The sequence below is a fragment of the Prionailurus viverrinus genome, chromosome F2, assembly GCF_022837055.1.
Source record: "Prionailurus viverrinus isolate Anna chromosome F2, UM_Priviv_1.0, whole genome shotgun sequence".
Taxonomy (NCBI): domain Eukaryota; kingdom Metazoa; phylum Chordata; class Mammalia; order Carnivora; family Felidae; genus Prionailurus; species Prionailurus viverrinus.
The window spans coordinates 40,063,973-40,078,534 of NC_062578.1; the positions used below are offsets into that span (position 1 = coordinate 40,063,973).

At 36.2% G+C, this 14,562-nt stretch overlaps 1 protein-coding gene across 6 annotated transcripts in view; it reads right to left on the reverse strand.

Moving 5' to 3' along the window:
- TRIQK (triple QxxK/R motif containing) overlaps positions 1-14,562 on the reverse strand; it is an 85,434-nt gene that overhangs the window by 41,332 nt on the left and 29,540 nt on the right. The gene's annotated exons all lie outside the window — the stretch shown is intronic.

Below are 14,562 nucleotides of genomic sequence, written 5' to 3' on the forward strand. Positions count from 1 at the left end.
ACAACATAACATTCAAACCTTATTATTTTTAATGGATTTAAATATGTGGCAGATATATGTAGAATTTAAGAAACAAAACAGATGAGCAAAGAGGGGGTGACAAGAAAGAGAGGCTTTTAACTATAGAGAACAAAGCGATGGTTACTAGAAGGCGGGTGAGTGGGAGGATGGGCAGAATAGGTGATGGTGATTAAAGAGTGCACTTGTGATGAGCACCGGGTGTTGTATCAAAGTGCCAAAATCACTAAAATGCAGATCTGAAACTAATATTACACTGCTAACTAGATTTAAATGAAAACTTAAAAAAATATGTATGTGGCACAGATTACAACCTACTCACCAAAATCCAAATTCTCCTTTGTCTTCCTGGCACAGAGTTAAACTATATTTCCTAGCCTCACTTCAAATATATAATTGAGTAATTGCCAACAGAATATGAATGGAAGTACTATGTGTCACTCCCAAACCCGAAGATTAGAAATCTCCTTTGTGGACAGCTGCATTATCTTTCCCCTTCCAATTGGCTGGAATGTAAATTATCCCCCAACAAACCTTAAGGGTACATATTGAGAACATAGTACCTTGGTCAGCCTGTGGTAGAAGAGGATACTCTCTCTGACTTGTTTACCATCATAATACTCTACTGAAAGAGGAATGAAATTCTATTGTGATTGAGAATTTATATATGTTGGTGAAGTCTATTTATTACAGACTTAATTGTTCCCTGAATGATGCCTGGAAATTGCTCCTCGCTGTTTCTAATAAGGAACTACAAAATAAAGATGCGGTCAGACAAGAACTGGCCAATTCATAAGCAAAAATATAAAATGATAACAAGCTTGGTAATTTGGGGAATAACAATGTTGAAAAAGCCAAATTCTTCTAAAAGCCAAATGGCAAGACATAAAAGTGAGAAGGGCTTTGAAGAATAAAGGCCCATTAAGACTTCTCAGTTAGGGGCACCTGTCTGGCTCAGTCGGTTGAGCTTCCGACATCGGCTCAGGTCATGATCTCGCAGTTTGTGGGTTCGAGCCCCACGTTGGGCTCTGTGCTGACAGCTCAGAGCCTGGAGCCTGCTTCGGATTCTGTGTCTCCTTCTCTCTCTGCCCCTCCCCCACTTGTGCTCTCTCTCTCTCTCTCTGTCTCTCAAAAATAAATAAATGTAAAAAAAAAAAAGACTTCTCAGTTAAAAAACGAGACAGAAAGAGAGAGAGAGAGAGAGAGAGCCGATTGGGATGTTCCCCTCTCACCTGAACCTATTGTTTCAGATCACAGAGGCAGCCAGTATTTGGGTAGAAACAGAGAAGTGCAGGGGTTCTGTAACATAGAAAATAAGCAGATGTCTGGAAAAGAAATTGCAGTGTCACATGGAATTAACTAGAAATGGTAAGAAGGTTACTAAAATCTGAGGGAATTACATTTACAAGGAAACCAACTTTGTCTAAAAAAGGTATATGAATGAAAATCAATTCCTAGACTTCTAAACTTAAACCAACAGATTGCAGCCCCCAAGGAAGGCAAATTCTAGATTTGTAACATCCTCTTCACATGTGACCTGGAAGGAGAACCATCCAGAAGGGAGAACCATAGAAAAAATGGGCAAGGGAACTTCTCTAAAAGGACCATAATTAGGATCCAAGCAAGAAATTTCTGTCGGGACAATGGACCTTCTCAGTGGCCTCATGCACCCTTGTGCACAGCAGGTTTCATGGTCATGCTGGGTCAGTGATTGCTGTGTTTCTCACCCTTCCCATTCTTCCCTTTCTAAATGGGAGTGATTATAGGAGATATGAAGCAGTTATCCTCTGCTTTGCCATTAGGAAAATTTCATAGTCAGTAAACTTCAAGGAACCACCTTCCAACCTAAGAGGGAGAACTGTGCACTGGCTTGATACTTGACTCTGTGCGGATACAGTAAGTGGGAAACTTTAAGATCAACCTACTAAAGAGGCGGGAAAGAGGATGTGCATGGCTATTTCACGACCAGAATGGTGGACTATAGGAAAAATTGCTGGCTGCTTACTAAAATATATGTATACCTTTGTTTTTGCTTTGTTTTTGTTTTTGATTTTTCCCCTGAGCTCACTTGACAATTTTCCTTTTGCTGCTAGCTATGGGCATGTGACTGAGGTTCGGCCAACAAAAAAAATAGATAAATTAGAGTTTTCTACTTCTAGAACTAACCTATACAAATTTTCCATGTGTTCTTATTCATCTGGCTGAAATGGAGATGGCCCCCAGGGTGCTACTGGAAATAATCTGATGAAGATGACAGAGTCTATGACATCCTGGATCCTGAATGACTGCATGAAGGAAAGCTACTCAAGTAACTTATTTTCTTCTTTCACACTGCTGTGACAACAGGAATCATTGCAGCATTTGAGCCGCTATACATTTTATATTTGTTTGTTACAGTAGGTAGTATCATCCTAACTAAAACAAGTATGTATAGATGTCTTCACATAAATTATTAAACTGTAATTTTCCTAAAGAGCATTATTACGGTTCTCAAATGCCAAATGCCTTTGAAATCTGTTCATATCAAACTGTATTGTTTATTTATATTTATGGTCACACTGAACAATCCTAACAGTGGTCCATAACACAGTAAAAGGCATCCCCAAATTAATAATTACCACTTATGTGTAAAAACATAAATTCAGTTAAAAAATATTTTTCTATCCAGAATAATCTTCATATTTAATATTATGGTAATATTTAGGAATGTGCAAGGTAAGACAAAAAGTCAAATAAATAAAATCTTCACTTCTCATACACCATGTAGTTTAACTTTAAAATTTCAGAACTAAAACCAAGACATCACCTAATCCTATATTCTCACTTGTGATTATTCAGAACTTTAATACAAGCATCATAAAAAATATCAATAGATATATTATAATTTATTCATATAGCAACCATTTGCATAGTATTTTGCATTTATTAATTGCAAGGAGGAGTCAAGTTATTTTAATCTTGATTATGTGGGGCTAGAAAAAATATCACTCCATTTGAGGAGAGAAGTTAGTTTAAATAAATACATACACGAGGCATTATTACCCCTTCAATTTAGTTTTGTCTGTTGCCTTCATGGAATAGCTTAAATTTTAAAAAGCAAATTACTAAGCCTAGCTACCCAAATGGTCACTCACTATGCTTCCCTTAATTCCTTCCTGGTCATTTAAACCAACATCCTAACAGACATAACACTTTAGAGGCGAGTATTTTTATTCATTCCTTACCTGTAGTAAATAAAAAAAGTAAGGGATCCATAAAGAAAATCTACCCACCAAAGTAAATTAGATTTTACTTTTTTTAAATTGTACAAACTAATAAACAAAGCGATACCAAAATATTTTTGGTGATACCCTATATTTTTATAAAGGCTTATACTCTGTGAATAGATACATTTTACATTTATATAACCTATGAATATAAAAACTTTAAAAGAATTTCAACCTAAGAGATACAATAGAGAGGAGCTAGTTTGATTTTTGTTTCTAATTTTTGTTCCTAATTATTTTAGTGACTGATAATCCTTAACCAAAATTTCAAAAATTAAACCTTTATTCTTTGAAATCATTCCATTCTTTATGTATTCTATTCTATTCTTTAAGCAAAATAAAATTTTACCAAATGTTGAAACAAACAAAAAAGGCCTAGAGAACACACACACGCACAAATGCCCTACATTTATTAGCTGTGACAAACACAAGAAGGTAGAAAAATATTTTCTTTTCTAATAAACACATTGAGGCTATTCTAAATGATGTAAAGAGATACCCATTCATGTGTATGGTGCAAACTGTCAATGCCTCAGACATCTAGAACCTCTAAAACGTTCTGACTTTTCTTTGTTCTTCAAAGCCTTGCAGCAATCATCATTCATTTCTATTGCTTTGATGGTTAGATAGCAAACTCCCAAGAAATCCAGGGAGACATGAGCACACAGAGCTGCAATTTCTAATAAGACAGCTATTTGCATACAAGATCAGCCACAATTTAAAATGTGTTGTGATAGATGCGGAAAGGGAATAACAGATTTATATTAGCATGTACAATACCGAGATTGTTTTCACAATTTAATTCCTTGGAGATTACATCTCATCACCTTCTTTTATAAAGAACACCACATTCCCTGAGGAACTAACTTACTCTGAGACCCAGCTAAACTAAAATATGGATTAATAAGATAATATTTATTATTTATGAATTTTGCTGTAGGAATGATTTCAGATTAAATCATCAGAGAAGTTTTTAACATTCTTGAAACTTGATAACACATACTTAAGGAAGAAAAATGCTAATTTTATTTAATACCTAAATTGCATATTAAAATATTTCATAATTAATTTGTATTTAATTAAAACTTTACACTCTTCAGGACTTCTCAGATTAAAGAGAGTGTTTTTGTTTTTCATATCCTTTCTTAACCTGAATTTTACACAGCAATTTGCCACACGTATTTTTAAGTACAATATGTGACCTTTAAAAACAAACAAAGGTAGTGCAATATTCTATCGCAATTCCAACAAAGTTATTTTATTGCTCATTTATACCTTTTTTATGAAATCCAGAAAGAACGAGTAAAGAAATAAGGAACCTGAAACCTTCACATATGTCTCTGCTTCCAGAAAGAGCATTCATTCCAGACTGTGACATTTAAATACAGATCAAAACACAGGTTATTAAAAAAATTCAACCCATGACCACAGAAAAAATAATAATCTCAGTTTTTAAGGCTAAAAGACCCTTACCTAAAAAAAATCTTACTTAAGTATGACACTATAAATAGTCATAAAAGATGTTTACTTATGGCTGAGTCAGAATTGGGAACCAATCATGAAAATACAATCTTATGCCAGATGTTGGGATGAACAAAGTAGTAAATAAAGAATGCATTTGTCCCTCATCTGGTGCATTCATTATTTCCAGAGTGATGTTTTAAAAATTCAAAGCTGATTACATAAGTAGCATATAAGTTATCCAAATAATAACCCATTTCCCATATAAAGCAAAAACATTTAAAAACCATCAATGACCCAAGTTGTCACGTGTTCCTTACCCATGTTCTGGTGCACTATCAAACTCAGCTTTTAGTTCCATGATTTTGACAAGCTCATTCACATTTTCATGAATTTACCCATGCTCTGAAATGTACTTTAAATGTTACTTCCATATTCCCCCACTTGTGGAATCTATGTTTTATTATTTCAAGCAAGGGCACGTAATTCAGATCTCTAGAGAGAATTCTCCACGCTTAAAAACATGAAAGAAAAATAGGTCATTTGGGAGACTATCAAAGTGTGACACAGCATCCAAGCAGACAATGTATACTTTGACCTAATGTAATACTGAGATAATTTATTATAAGCAGGAATAAATTCCTACTATGTAAAACTAAAGAACTAATAAGTGGTCTTCCTAATGTTTTCAGAGATCCAAGTGACCACATCTTCCCTTTGCCAAATTAATTTCCCTTATAGCTGCAGAAAGAATATGTCAAAACTTGAACTGTGCAAAGGTGATTTCTAAAATCCTGATCACCTGCCAACACTGACATAAAAATTTGTAAGTAACTGTAAGATAGTTGGCAGTGTAACCCCAAAAGTCATATTCCAGGAAAGGAATCTTAGTCATTGGGACCCACCCTTCAGCCATATGATGGAACTAAAATGAATACAGTATAAATAATACTGCTGGAACAGTTGCATATCATTGTAAGGAAACAAAACAAAAATTGGACCCCTATCTCATATCACATACACAAATAAATTGAGGATAGATTACAGACCTAAACAAAAGAGCTAAAGCAATAAAGCTACTGGGGGGGAAAAAAGAGATTATTATTACAACCTTGGACAAGGGAATATTTCTTAGAACACAATATATGGGGCACCTGGGTGGCTCAGTCGGTTAAGCATCCGACTCTTGATTTCAGCTCAGGTCATGATCTCATGGATTGTGAGTTTGAGCCCCACGTGGGGCTCTGTGCTGACAGTATGGAGCCTGCTTGGGATTCTCCCTCTCCCTCTGTCTCCCCCACTTGTGCTTGCGCCCTCTCTCTCTCTGAAAAATAAACTTGCAAAAAATTTTAAAAAAGAACACAAATAGAATAGATCATAAAGACAAAAAAGAAAAAAAAGGGGGATGTAAACTAGCTTTTGCTCATCAAAAGATACCAGGAAAAAATAAATGTGAATTATAGATACTCAGAAAATCTATATCTGAAAACAGACCTTGCTTCCAGAATGTGTAAAGAACTATTCAGTAATATATGTCATACAACCCAATACAAAAATGGGCAAAAGACTTGAACAGAAACTTCACCAAAGAAGATATATGGATGACAAATAAGCACATGAAAAGCTCTCAACACCATCAGTGATCAGCAAAATACAAATTAAAATATTACGATACCCACTTTACTATACAAAATATTGGGAGGCTGTGGAGCAACCAAAATTCTTGTACACTGCTGATGGGAGTGTAAATTGACAACCACTTTGGAAAATAGGCAATTTCTTACAAAGTTAACTACCAGCAATTCCATTCCTAGGTGTTTACCTAAGAGAGATAAATACATACGCCCACAAAAAAGCTTTGTACAAGGATGTTCATAGTATTTTTACTCATATAGCCAAAAACTGGAAATAGCCCCCATGGTGATCAACAGATAAACTGATAAACTGTGGCTTATTTATGCAGAGAAAGAAAGAAAGAAAGAAAGAAAGAGAGAAAGAGAGAAAGAGAAAGAAAGAAAACTATTTACATAGTAATACATATTACTCGGTCAAAAAAAAATACTGGTAAGACGCAACAATGGAGATAAATCTCAAAATTACTATGCTGAGTGAAAGAAGCAATGGCTCCTTTAGACCTAAATTAAAGGAGTATTCATCAGTTTTACACACCCTGGTAACATCATTTAACAATGATGACCCCTGCTTCTTCCCTGAAACACTCATTGAAACACTTACTTCCCATGGGCTAAGGAATATGTAAGAGGTGAGAAAGTAGACATGGAAAGTATAGACAAATCTACTATAAAATAAGGAAAAATGGGACACCTGAGTGGCTTGGTTGGTTGAGTCTCAGACTTCGGCTCAGGTCATGATTTCACAGTTCGTGAGTTAGAGCCCTGCATCAGGTTTGTGCTGACAGCTTGGAGCCTGGAGCCTGCTTCAGATTCGGTGTCTCCTCTCTCTGCCCCTCCCCCTCTGTATCTCTCTCTCTCTCTCTCTCTCTCTCTCTCTCTCAAAAATAAAAATAAACATTAAAAAAATTTACAAAAAAATAAAATAAGGGAAAGGAAGGGGATACTATGCAGAGAGCAAGGGAGAGGTTAAGGAAGATTTATATATATATACATATATATATACATATATGTATATATATGTGTGTATATATATATATATATATATATATACTTTGTTTTGTTTTACTCTTGAGGGCTTGCTTGTTTGTTTTTGAATGCAGAGGGAAATTTGAGTCAGTCTAAATAATAAGTAGAAGGAGCCAGTGGAGGGAGGTGGTGAAGAGACAGGAAAAAAATAAAAAATGATTGTGCTTTTCAAGTAGGCAGGACGGGATAGGACTCAGTGCACACTTGAACTGATAATCACAGCAAACGACCTGTTTCATGTTAACAGGAAAGAGGGAAGGGGGGCAGGTGAGAATACCTCTTGTGAAGTTTGGCAGAGTCTGAATTAGAGGAAGCTCCACTGGGCAGCTCCACGTTCACATTATGAAGTAAGAGGTACACTGTCTCCTAGGAGTGAAATGGAAGGTAGGAACTTTGGAGATTTGAGACCACAGAGGCTGGAATTGATGCTGGGGAAAAACAGAAAGGGCTGTCCAGGGAAAACAGAATTAATGAGAAACATTAAGAGACTGAATTAATTTGGTAACCATGAATCCTTGGTCGCATTAAACTACATGATTGAAAATAGCATGTTTTTTGCTGAGTGCTTAGCTGCTCGCTGCTGGTTTGGGGAAGGGGTAGACAGCTGGATGAAGCAAAGTTTAGGTTTTCCCAGAGAGGCATGACAGAAGGGCAGTGGGGCAGAAAAGTCTAGGATACTATAAAAAGTGGGTAAAGTGATGTGCCATGGTGTCTAAAGCTAGAGAAGGAAGTGAAGACAGCAGGGGGATGTAGAGTTAAGCAGAAAGCGGACCGATTTTTGGACTTAAAAGATTTGGATGAGGTCAAATAATCAAAGTTTTGAGAATAAAAGAGCTTGAGTTTCTTTGACTAGAGAACTAATGTTTATTAATAGAGAGTATGAGGTGATTGGTGTTATTACTGAAATGAAGCAGGTTATGATCCAGGGTGACTAAAGTAATAGGAAAACCATATGGCTGACAAGTTAAGGAAATGAGAGGCCAGGATAGTACACTACACATGTGGATAGTGAAGGCACCCAGGATGGTGGAAGGATTTGGGCTAAGGTGGAAAGACCCTAAGTCAGGATGACAGAGGAGTGACCTGGGTGGCCACAGTTAACAGGAGTAAAGAGACGTCAAGGGTAGGTACTACAGTCAAAGGGAATGAACTACAGAGGAGTTGGGTTTTTTGTTTCATTTATCTTGTTTATTTTTATATACATGGAAAAGTAAATGAACTAGAAGTGGCAATAAGAAAATAAAAAGATAACCACCAGACTTTTGATCCCCAGGTGTGTGGAGAGTTAAAGAAAGAAGAGTCTCCACTTAAGAAGGCTTTGGGTCTGGGCTGATGACTCAGAGCCTGGAGCCTGTTTCCGATTCTGTGTCTCCCTCTCTCTCTGCCCCTCCCCTGTTCATGCTCTGTCTCTCTCTGTCCCAAAAATAAACATTGAAAAAAAATTAAAAAAAAAAATAAGGCTTTGGGGAAATGGTATCAGGTTTCAATTAACGTCAAGAGGTAAAAGTAATAATTGATGTAGTGCTTGAAGATGGACAGGGTTCAAGGATATAAAGTATAACAGAGAGAAGGAAGAGAATAACGAGAGATTGGTCCATTAAAAATAATAAAAATAAGCCTCAGAATAATACAGTCATAAGTATTCAGGGGAGACAAATGGCCAATGTGTCCTCTTGGACAGCAAATAAAGATAACAGGAATGTGTAATGTCTTGAAGAAGGTTATCTCTAAACTGCATTGAGTACTCAGGTCTCTCAGGAGTGAGCTGTGGCCTGGGTAAAATGAAGAAATCCCAGTCCCTCTGGCTGGAATTGAGCATCTCAGAAGAAAGACTCGGGTCTCTAGAGTCTAGTAGGCATACCAGCTCACCAGGAGCAAGCAAAGGCTCTAGGTCAGCATTTGTCAAAATGTTGTCCATCCATCACCAACATCAGAGTTGTCTGGGATGCTCATTAAAATGCAGATCCCTGAGCCCCTTCATAGTCTTACTGAATGAAAATCTCAAAGTCTCAGGTCCGTGAATCTCCAGGTTTTTTGTGTGTTTGTTTGTTTTTGCTCTTGGTTTTTTTGTTTTTTTTGTTTTTTGTTGTTGTTGTTGTTGTTTTTTTTTTTTGGCCGTTAATGTTTTGAGAATCACTACTTTTATTTTTTATGAGCTCACAGGTAATCCTGTTGACTGGCATTTGAGAAATGCTGCTGGAAGTCGATGGAAGGCCTCAGCAGGGACTGTGAGATCTCTCAGCCTCTTTGGTGGAGGCTGAATAAGGCAGTATGACTAAACTGTGGAAGTGTTTACAAATCCAAATCAGCTGAAACTTCAGACTTCTAAATTCAAAAAGAAACCATAAAAGGGTTTTGTGCAGTGTGGTAACCAAATCAGACACTTTTTAATATGATTAGACAGACTGGAAAGTTTGAAGATAATTAATAAGCTTAAAAAAAATCTAGTTACATTCCGAAGGCAATCTAATAAGAGAGCAACACAGCAAGCAGAAAGGAAGAGACATTTGGGGGTTGACTTTTCAGAATTTGGGAACAGCACAAAGCGGGTACAGGGCAGAGGACAAGCTGAAGAAAACTGTGCTTTTAAACTTTAGTGATGATTAAAATACAAAGTCCCAGGCCTCATTCTTCAGAGATACCTAGTCAGTACTGTTGGGGAGGGACCAAGGAAGCTGCATTTTTGACAAGTACCAACTTCTGCCAAAGTTTTCAATCTTAGGATCATACTTGGCAAAATACTGGCTTAGAGACATGGTATGTCACTAACAGAAATAGGTAATACAAGGAGGTAATAGGGAGAAATAGACATGGGGTAGGTGGTGAGGGTAGGGGAGTGTTATAAATACACATTATAAAATGTTTGTAATTGCTATAAGAAAACAATGCTCCTGTTTTTCCTGAAACCTCATTGAATTGGTTGATCTAAACATAATTGTATCACAAATTCCCTGGTCTCCATCAAAAAATATCCACAAATATTTTACTTACTTTTATTTTAATGTCTTCTTAATGCACAGATTGTTGTGGCATCTGGACACATGACATACTTCAAAACAACACATTAAATTTATACTGCCCAGAATAGACAAAAAGCTGTCTTGTATGTACCATCAACAATGCTCATCACTGGGGGAGGGGGTGCTACAGTAGCTGGGTCCCATGGAATTATTATTTATTTTAGTTCTGAATTTTGCACGAGTATTAGAGGAATGAACACTTCAAATCAGAGGAGAGAATTTCTATCAAGTAAGTGACCATGTTCCTAAGTAGAAAAATGATCATTACTATTTACAGGGTTTAAATTCAACAAAATGGGAAATGCACTTCAGTCAATTTCTTATATTACATTTGTAAAAGGAGATGGGTTAGTTAAACAAGGACTGGCCAACAAGGTAACTTTTAATAGTCAACATGGGAATGCAAGCTGGTGCAGCCGCTCTAGAAAACAGTATGGAGGTTCCTCAAAAAATTAAAAATAGAATTACCCTACGGCCCAGCAATTTCACTACTAGGCATTTATCCACGGGATACAGGTGTGCTGTTTCGAAGGGACACATGCACCCCCATGTTTATAGCAGCACTATCGACAATAGCCAAAGTATGGAAAGAGCCCAAATGTCCATTGATGGGTGAATGGATAAAGAAGATATGGTATATATATATATATATATATATATATATATATATATATATATACAATGTAGTATTCCTTAGCAATCAAGAAGAATGAAATCTTGCCATTTGCATCTACATGGATGGAACTGGAGGGTATTATGCTAAGTGAAATTAGTAAGTCAGAGAAAGACAAAAATCATATGACTTCACTCATATGAGGACTTTCAGAGACAAAACAGATGAACATAAGGGAAGGGAAACAAAAATAATATAAAAACAGGGAGGGGGACAAAACAGAAGAGACTCATAAATATGGAGAAAAAACTGAGGGTTACTGGAGGGGTTGGGGAGGGGGGATGGGCTAAATGTGTAAGAGGCACTAAGGAATCTACTCCTGAAATCATTGTTGCAATATATGCTAACTAATTTGGATGTGAATTTTAAAAAATAAAAAAGTAAATTAAAAAAAATTTTAAAAATAGTCAACAAAAAGTCATTAGTGACATAAAGTACACTATCTTTCAAATAAAGGTTTATTTTTGTCAACTGTACTTTCAAAAAGTTTCTAAGGTTATAATAAACATGGTATCAAATAAGCAAAACTGCAGACCCTGTTTTTACTATTACAAAGTGCTGATACAAGGAGGCACACATCCAACCATATTAGAAAAGCAAAGACATCTACAATTTTAGTATAAAACCAGTAAGGCAGGGGCGCCTGGGTGTCTCAATCCGTTAAGCGTCAGACTCTGGATTTCAGCTCAGGTCATGATGTCACAGTCTTGAGACTGAGCCCCAGGTTGGGCTCTGAGCTCTGAGCATGGGCTCTAAGATTCTCTCTCTCTCTCTCTCTCTCTCTTTCTCTCTCTCTCTCTCTCTCTCTCTCTCTCTCTCACACACACACACACACACACACACACACACACACACACACACACACTGCCCTTCCCCCACTCTCCAAAAACAAAACAAGACAAAAAAACCCCAAAAAACAGTAAGGCAGGCAACTCATACTACTTAACGATAAAAGCTTAATGAGTCAAGAGGAAAGAGAAGAAACAAGTATATGTTTGGCTTCAGGGATTCTGAGGTAGAGAAAAGGCACTTTCATGTCTACCTTGACCACTAACCAATACATTTTCAGACTTTTTTCTGATGAGACAACGCGTAATTGAAAATAGGATTATAGATCTAAAGGTTGCGAGATTTGATATTTTCAATACTTACAATCCCTTCAAACTGGGTTATTTGTAGAGAATTATATGAAACCCAAGATTTTCTCAATTATTATATGGATAAAAATTTTTTTATTCTTTCCAGTGGGTACCAAACATTGGTGGCCAAAGGAAGAGGGAAAACAATAAGCCCTAGTTGCAAACATCTCAGTCAGCATCTAGTCTTATCTCTGTAATTCCTAAGTAAACAGATAAATATATATATGTGTGTGTGTATATATATATATATATATATATACACACACACACGCACACACACATATATATATATGTTTTACCATAATTTCTCAACACAAACTCCCTTTTCTTGGTTTTCAAGTAATATTAGTGAATTCTTATGATTCAGAGCTTTCAATCAGTTACCCAAGACAAAGTTTACAGGCAAAAAGTACATTTTTTTTTAATATTTAGCCCAAATGTTTAAACACATTTGACTGGGAACTTCCAAATAATATATCTGTGCTCAGCATGGATGAAAGGTTCTGATACACTCTAAATCTATCAAAATCACAAAACCAAGTTTGGCTTATTCAAAGCTAAAGTTATAATGTTTCTTAGTTTATATGTATTTTACGTTGAAGCAAACATGAACCAAGTTCTCCAACTATGGTAGTTTTAGGACAATATAGTAACAATTTTGGGAAGTCTATTGAAAAGCTTTTTGAGTCTCTACCTGTGCCTTGTCAGCTTCTCAGAGAGGACTTGAATATGTAATGTTTCCAATGTTACTTGACCCACTTTTCAAATTTTGCATGTTATTTTGTAAAGCCTCCATTTCATGTTAAGTTTGGTGGAATACAGGGATTATTGGAAAGCTGATTTAGAAGGATTATAAGGAAAGTGAATAAGCATCTGGTTAATGAATAAAAGATGTGAAGAACTGGCTAAAACATATACTTATCAGCCCCCCAGCTTCATATATGAAAGGAATATTCTGCCAACAGAGACCTAGAATAGGATTACTATATAATTTTACCATCCAAGCCAAAACATTTTGAAAGTGAAAGGGAACTCTTTGTCACCAGACAAGTATAAACCAGGACTGTCCTGGGCCAACTTTTGCCCCAGTATACTCTTGTCCCAACTATAAAGTACACAGGTACAATTCACAAGACACCGAACCTCGACTAGTTTTGTCATTCATAAGGTGTTGCAATAGAAGGAAGTAATGGCAAATCATCTTCTGGAATACTTATATTTCACGAAACAAATTATTATTTTAGACAATACTTGCAGATAGGGCAATACCACAATATCAGATTGTGCTTTGGGACAAACTGTCCTTATTTATGAAATCTCTCTGCTATATGTAGAACTACTGAATACTTGGTCTTGAAACTAAGCTGTTGGTTTCCAAGCTAGTGCTGTCCAATTCTCCCTTTCCTCTCTTGATTTCTTCTTGACCATCTTCATATGCACCCTTCCCCAGTCTGTCTCACGTGCTCTCCTTGGGTACCTCAATCCTGTGAATATATGGATCAGGGACCTATTTCCTTAGCTCTGGATTCTTCAATCACACATACAGCATCATTCTAACTGGACATGACCAATCTGAACTTCTCTTTTCTCCCAATGACTGCCTTGTTTTACCCAGGTCCTGTCCCCATTTATTTTCTGGCAAAACTCACAAGAATATCACAGAAGTGATACTGTTTTCCTCTCATTATATGTTTTCCTCAACTGGTGGTGTTAACTTTCATCACTTGATTAAGGCAATAATCCACTGACTTCTCCAATGTGAATTTAGTTTTTTCCTCTTTGTAAATAGTGTTTGGTTAGGGGGATACTTTGAACTGTATAAATATCCTGTTCTTCCTCAAATTTTCAACTACTAGTTTAGCATTTATTGATGTTTTGTGCTGAATTACTTACACAGTTGTCAAATGATAATTTTCTAATTTCATCATTCCTTATACTTTGGTATTCTATGGTATAAAAAAGTGTTTTTTTTCTCATTTATTTATTCATTTTTGTGTTTATAGCAGTATAGACTCGTATTACTGTTTTATTCAATTGGTTAAAATTCATTTCTATCATATGTTTATTTTGATGCTCAAATTGTCCTGGATTTGGCCAGTGGAAGATCCTTTAAGTGACTTATGTCTTTTTGACATATTGCCATCATTTTTTAAACACTTGCTATTTTCTGGCACAATAAAATATTCAAGGTTCATCTTATACTTTCCCTGATCCTGCCCTGGAATCTGCCATTTCTGCCATGAGCTCAGTTACCTTTCAGTGAGGAATAGTTCTTAGAAATCAAGATCAGGGGACAGGATATGTTCACTGCTAAGGGGGTGATGC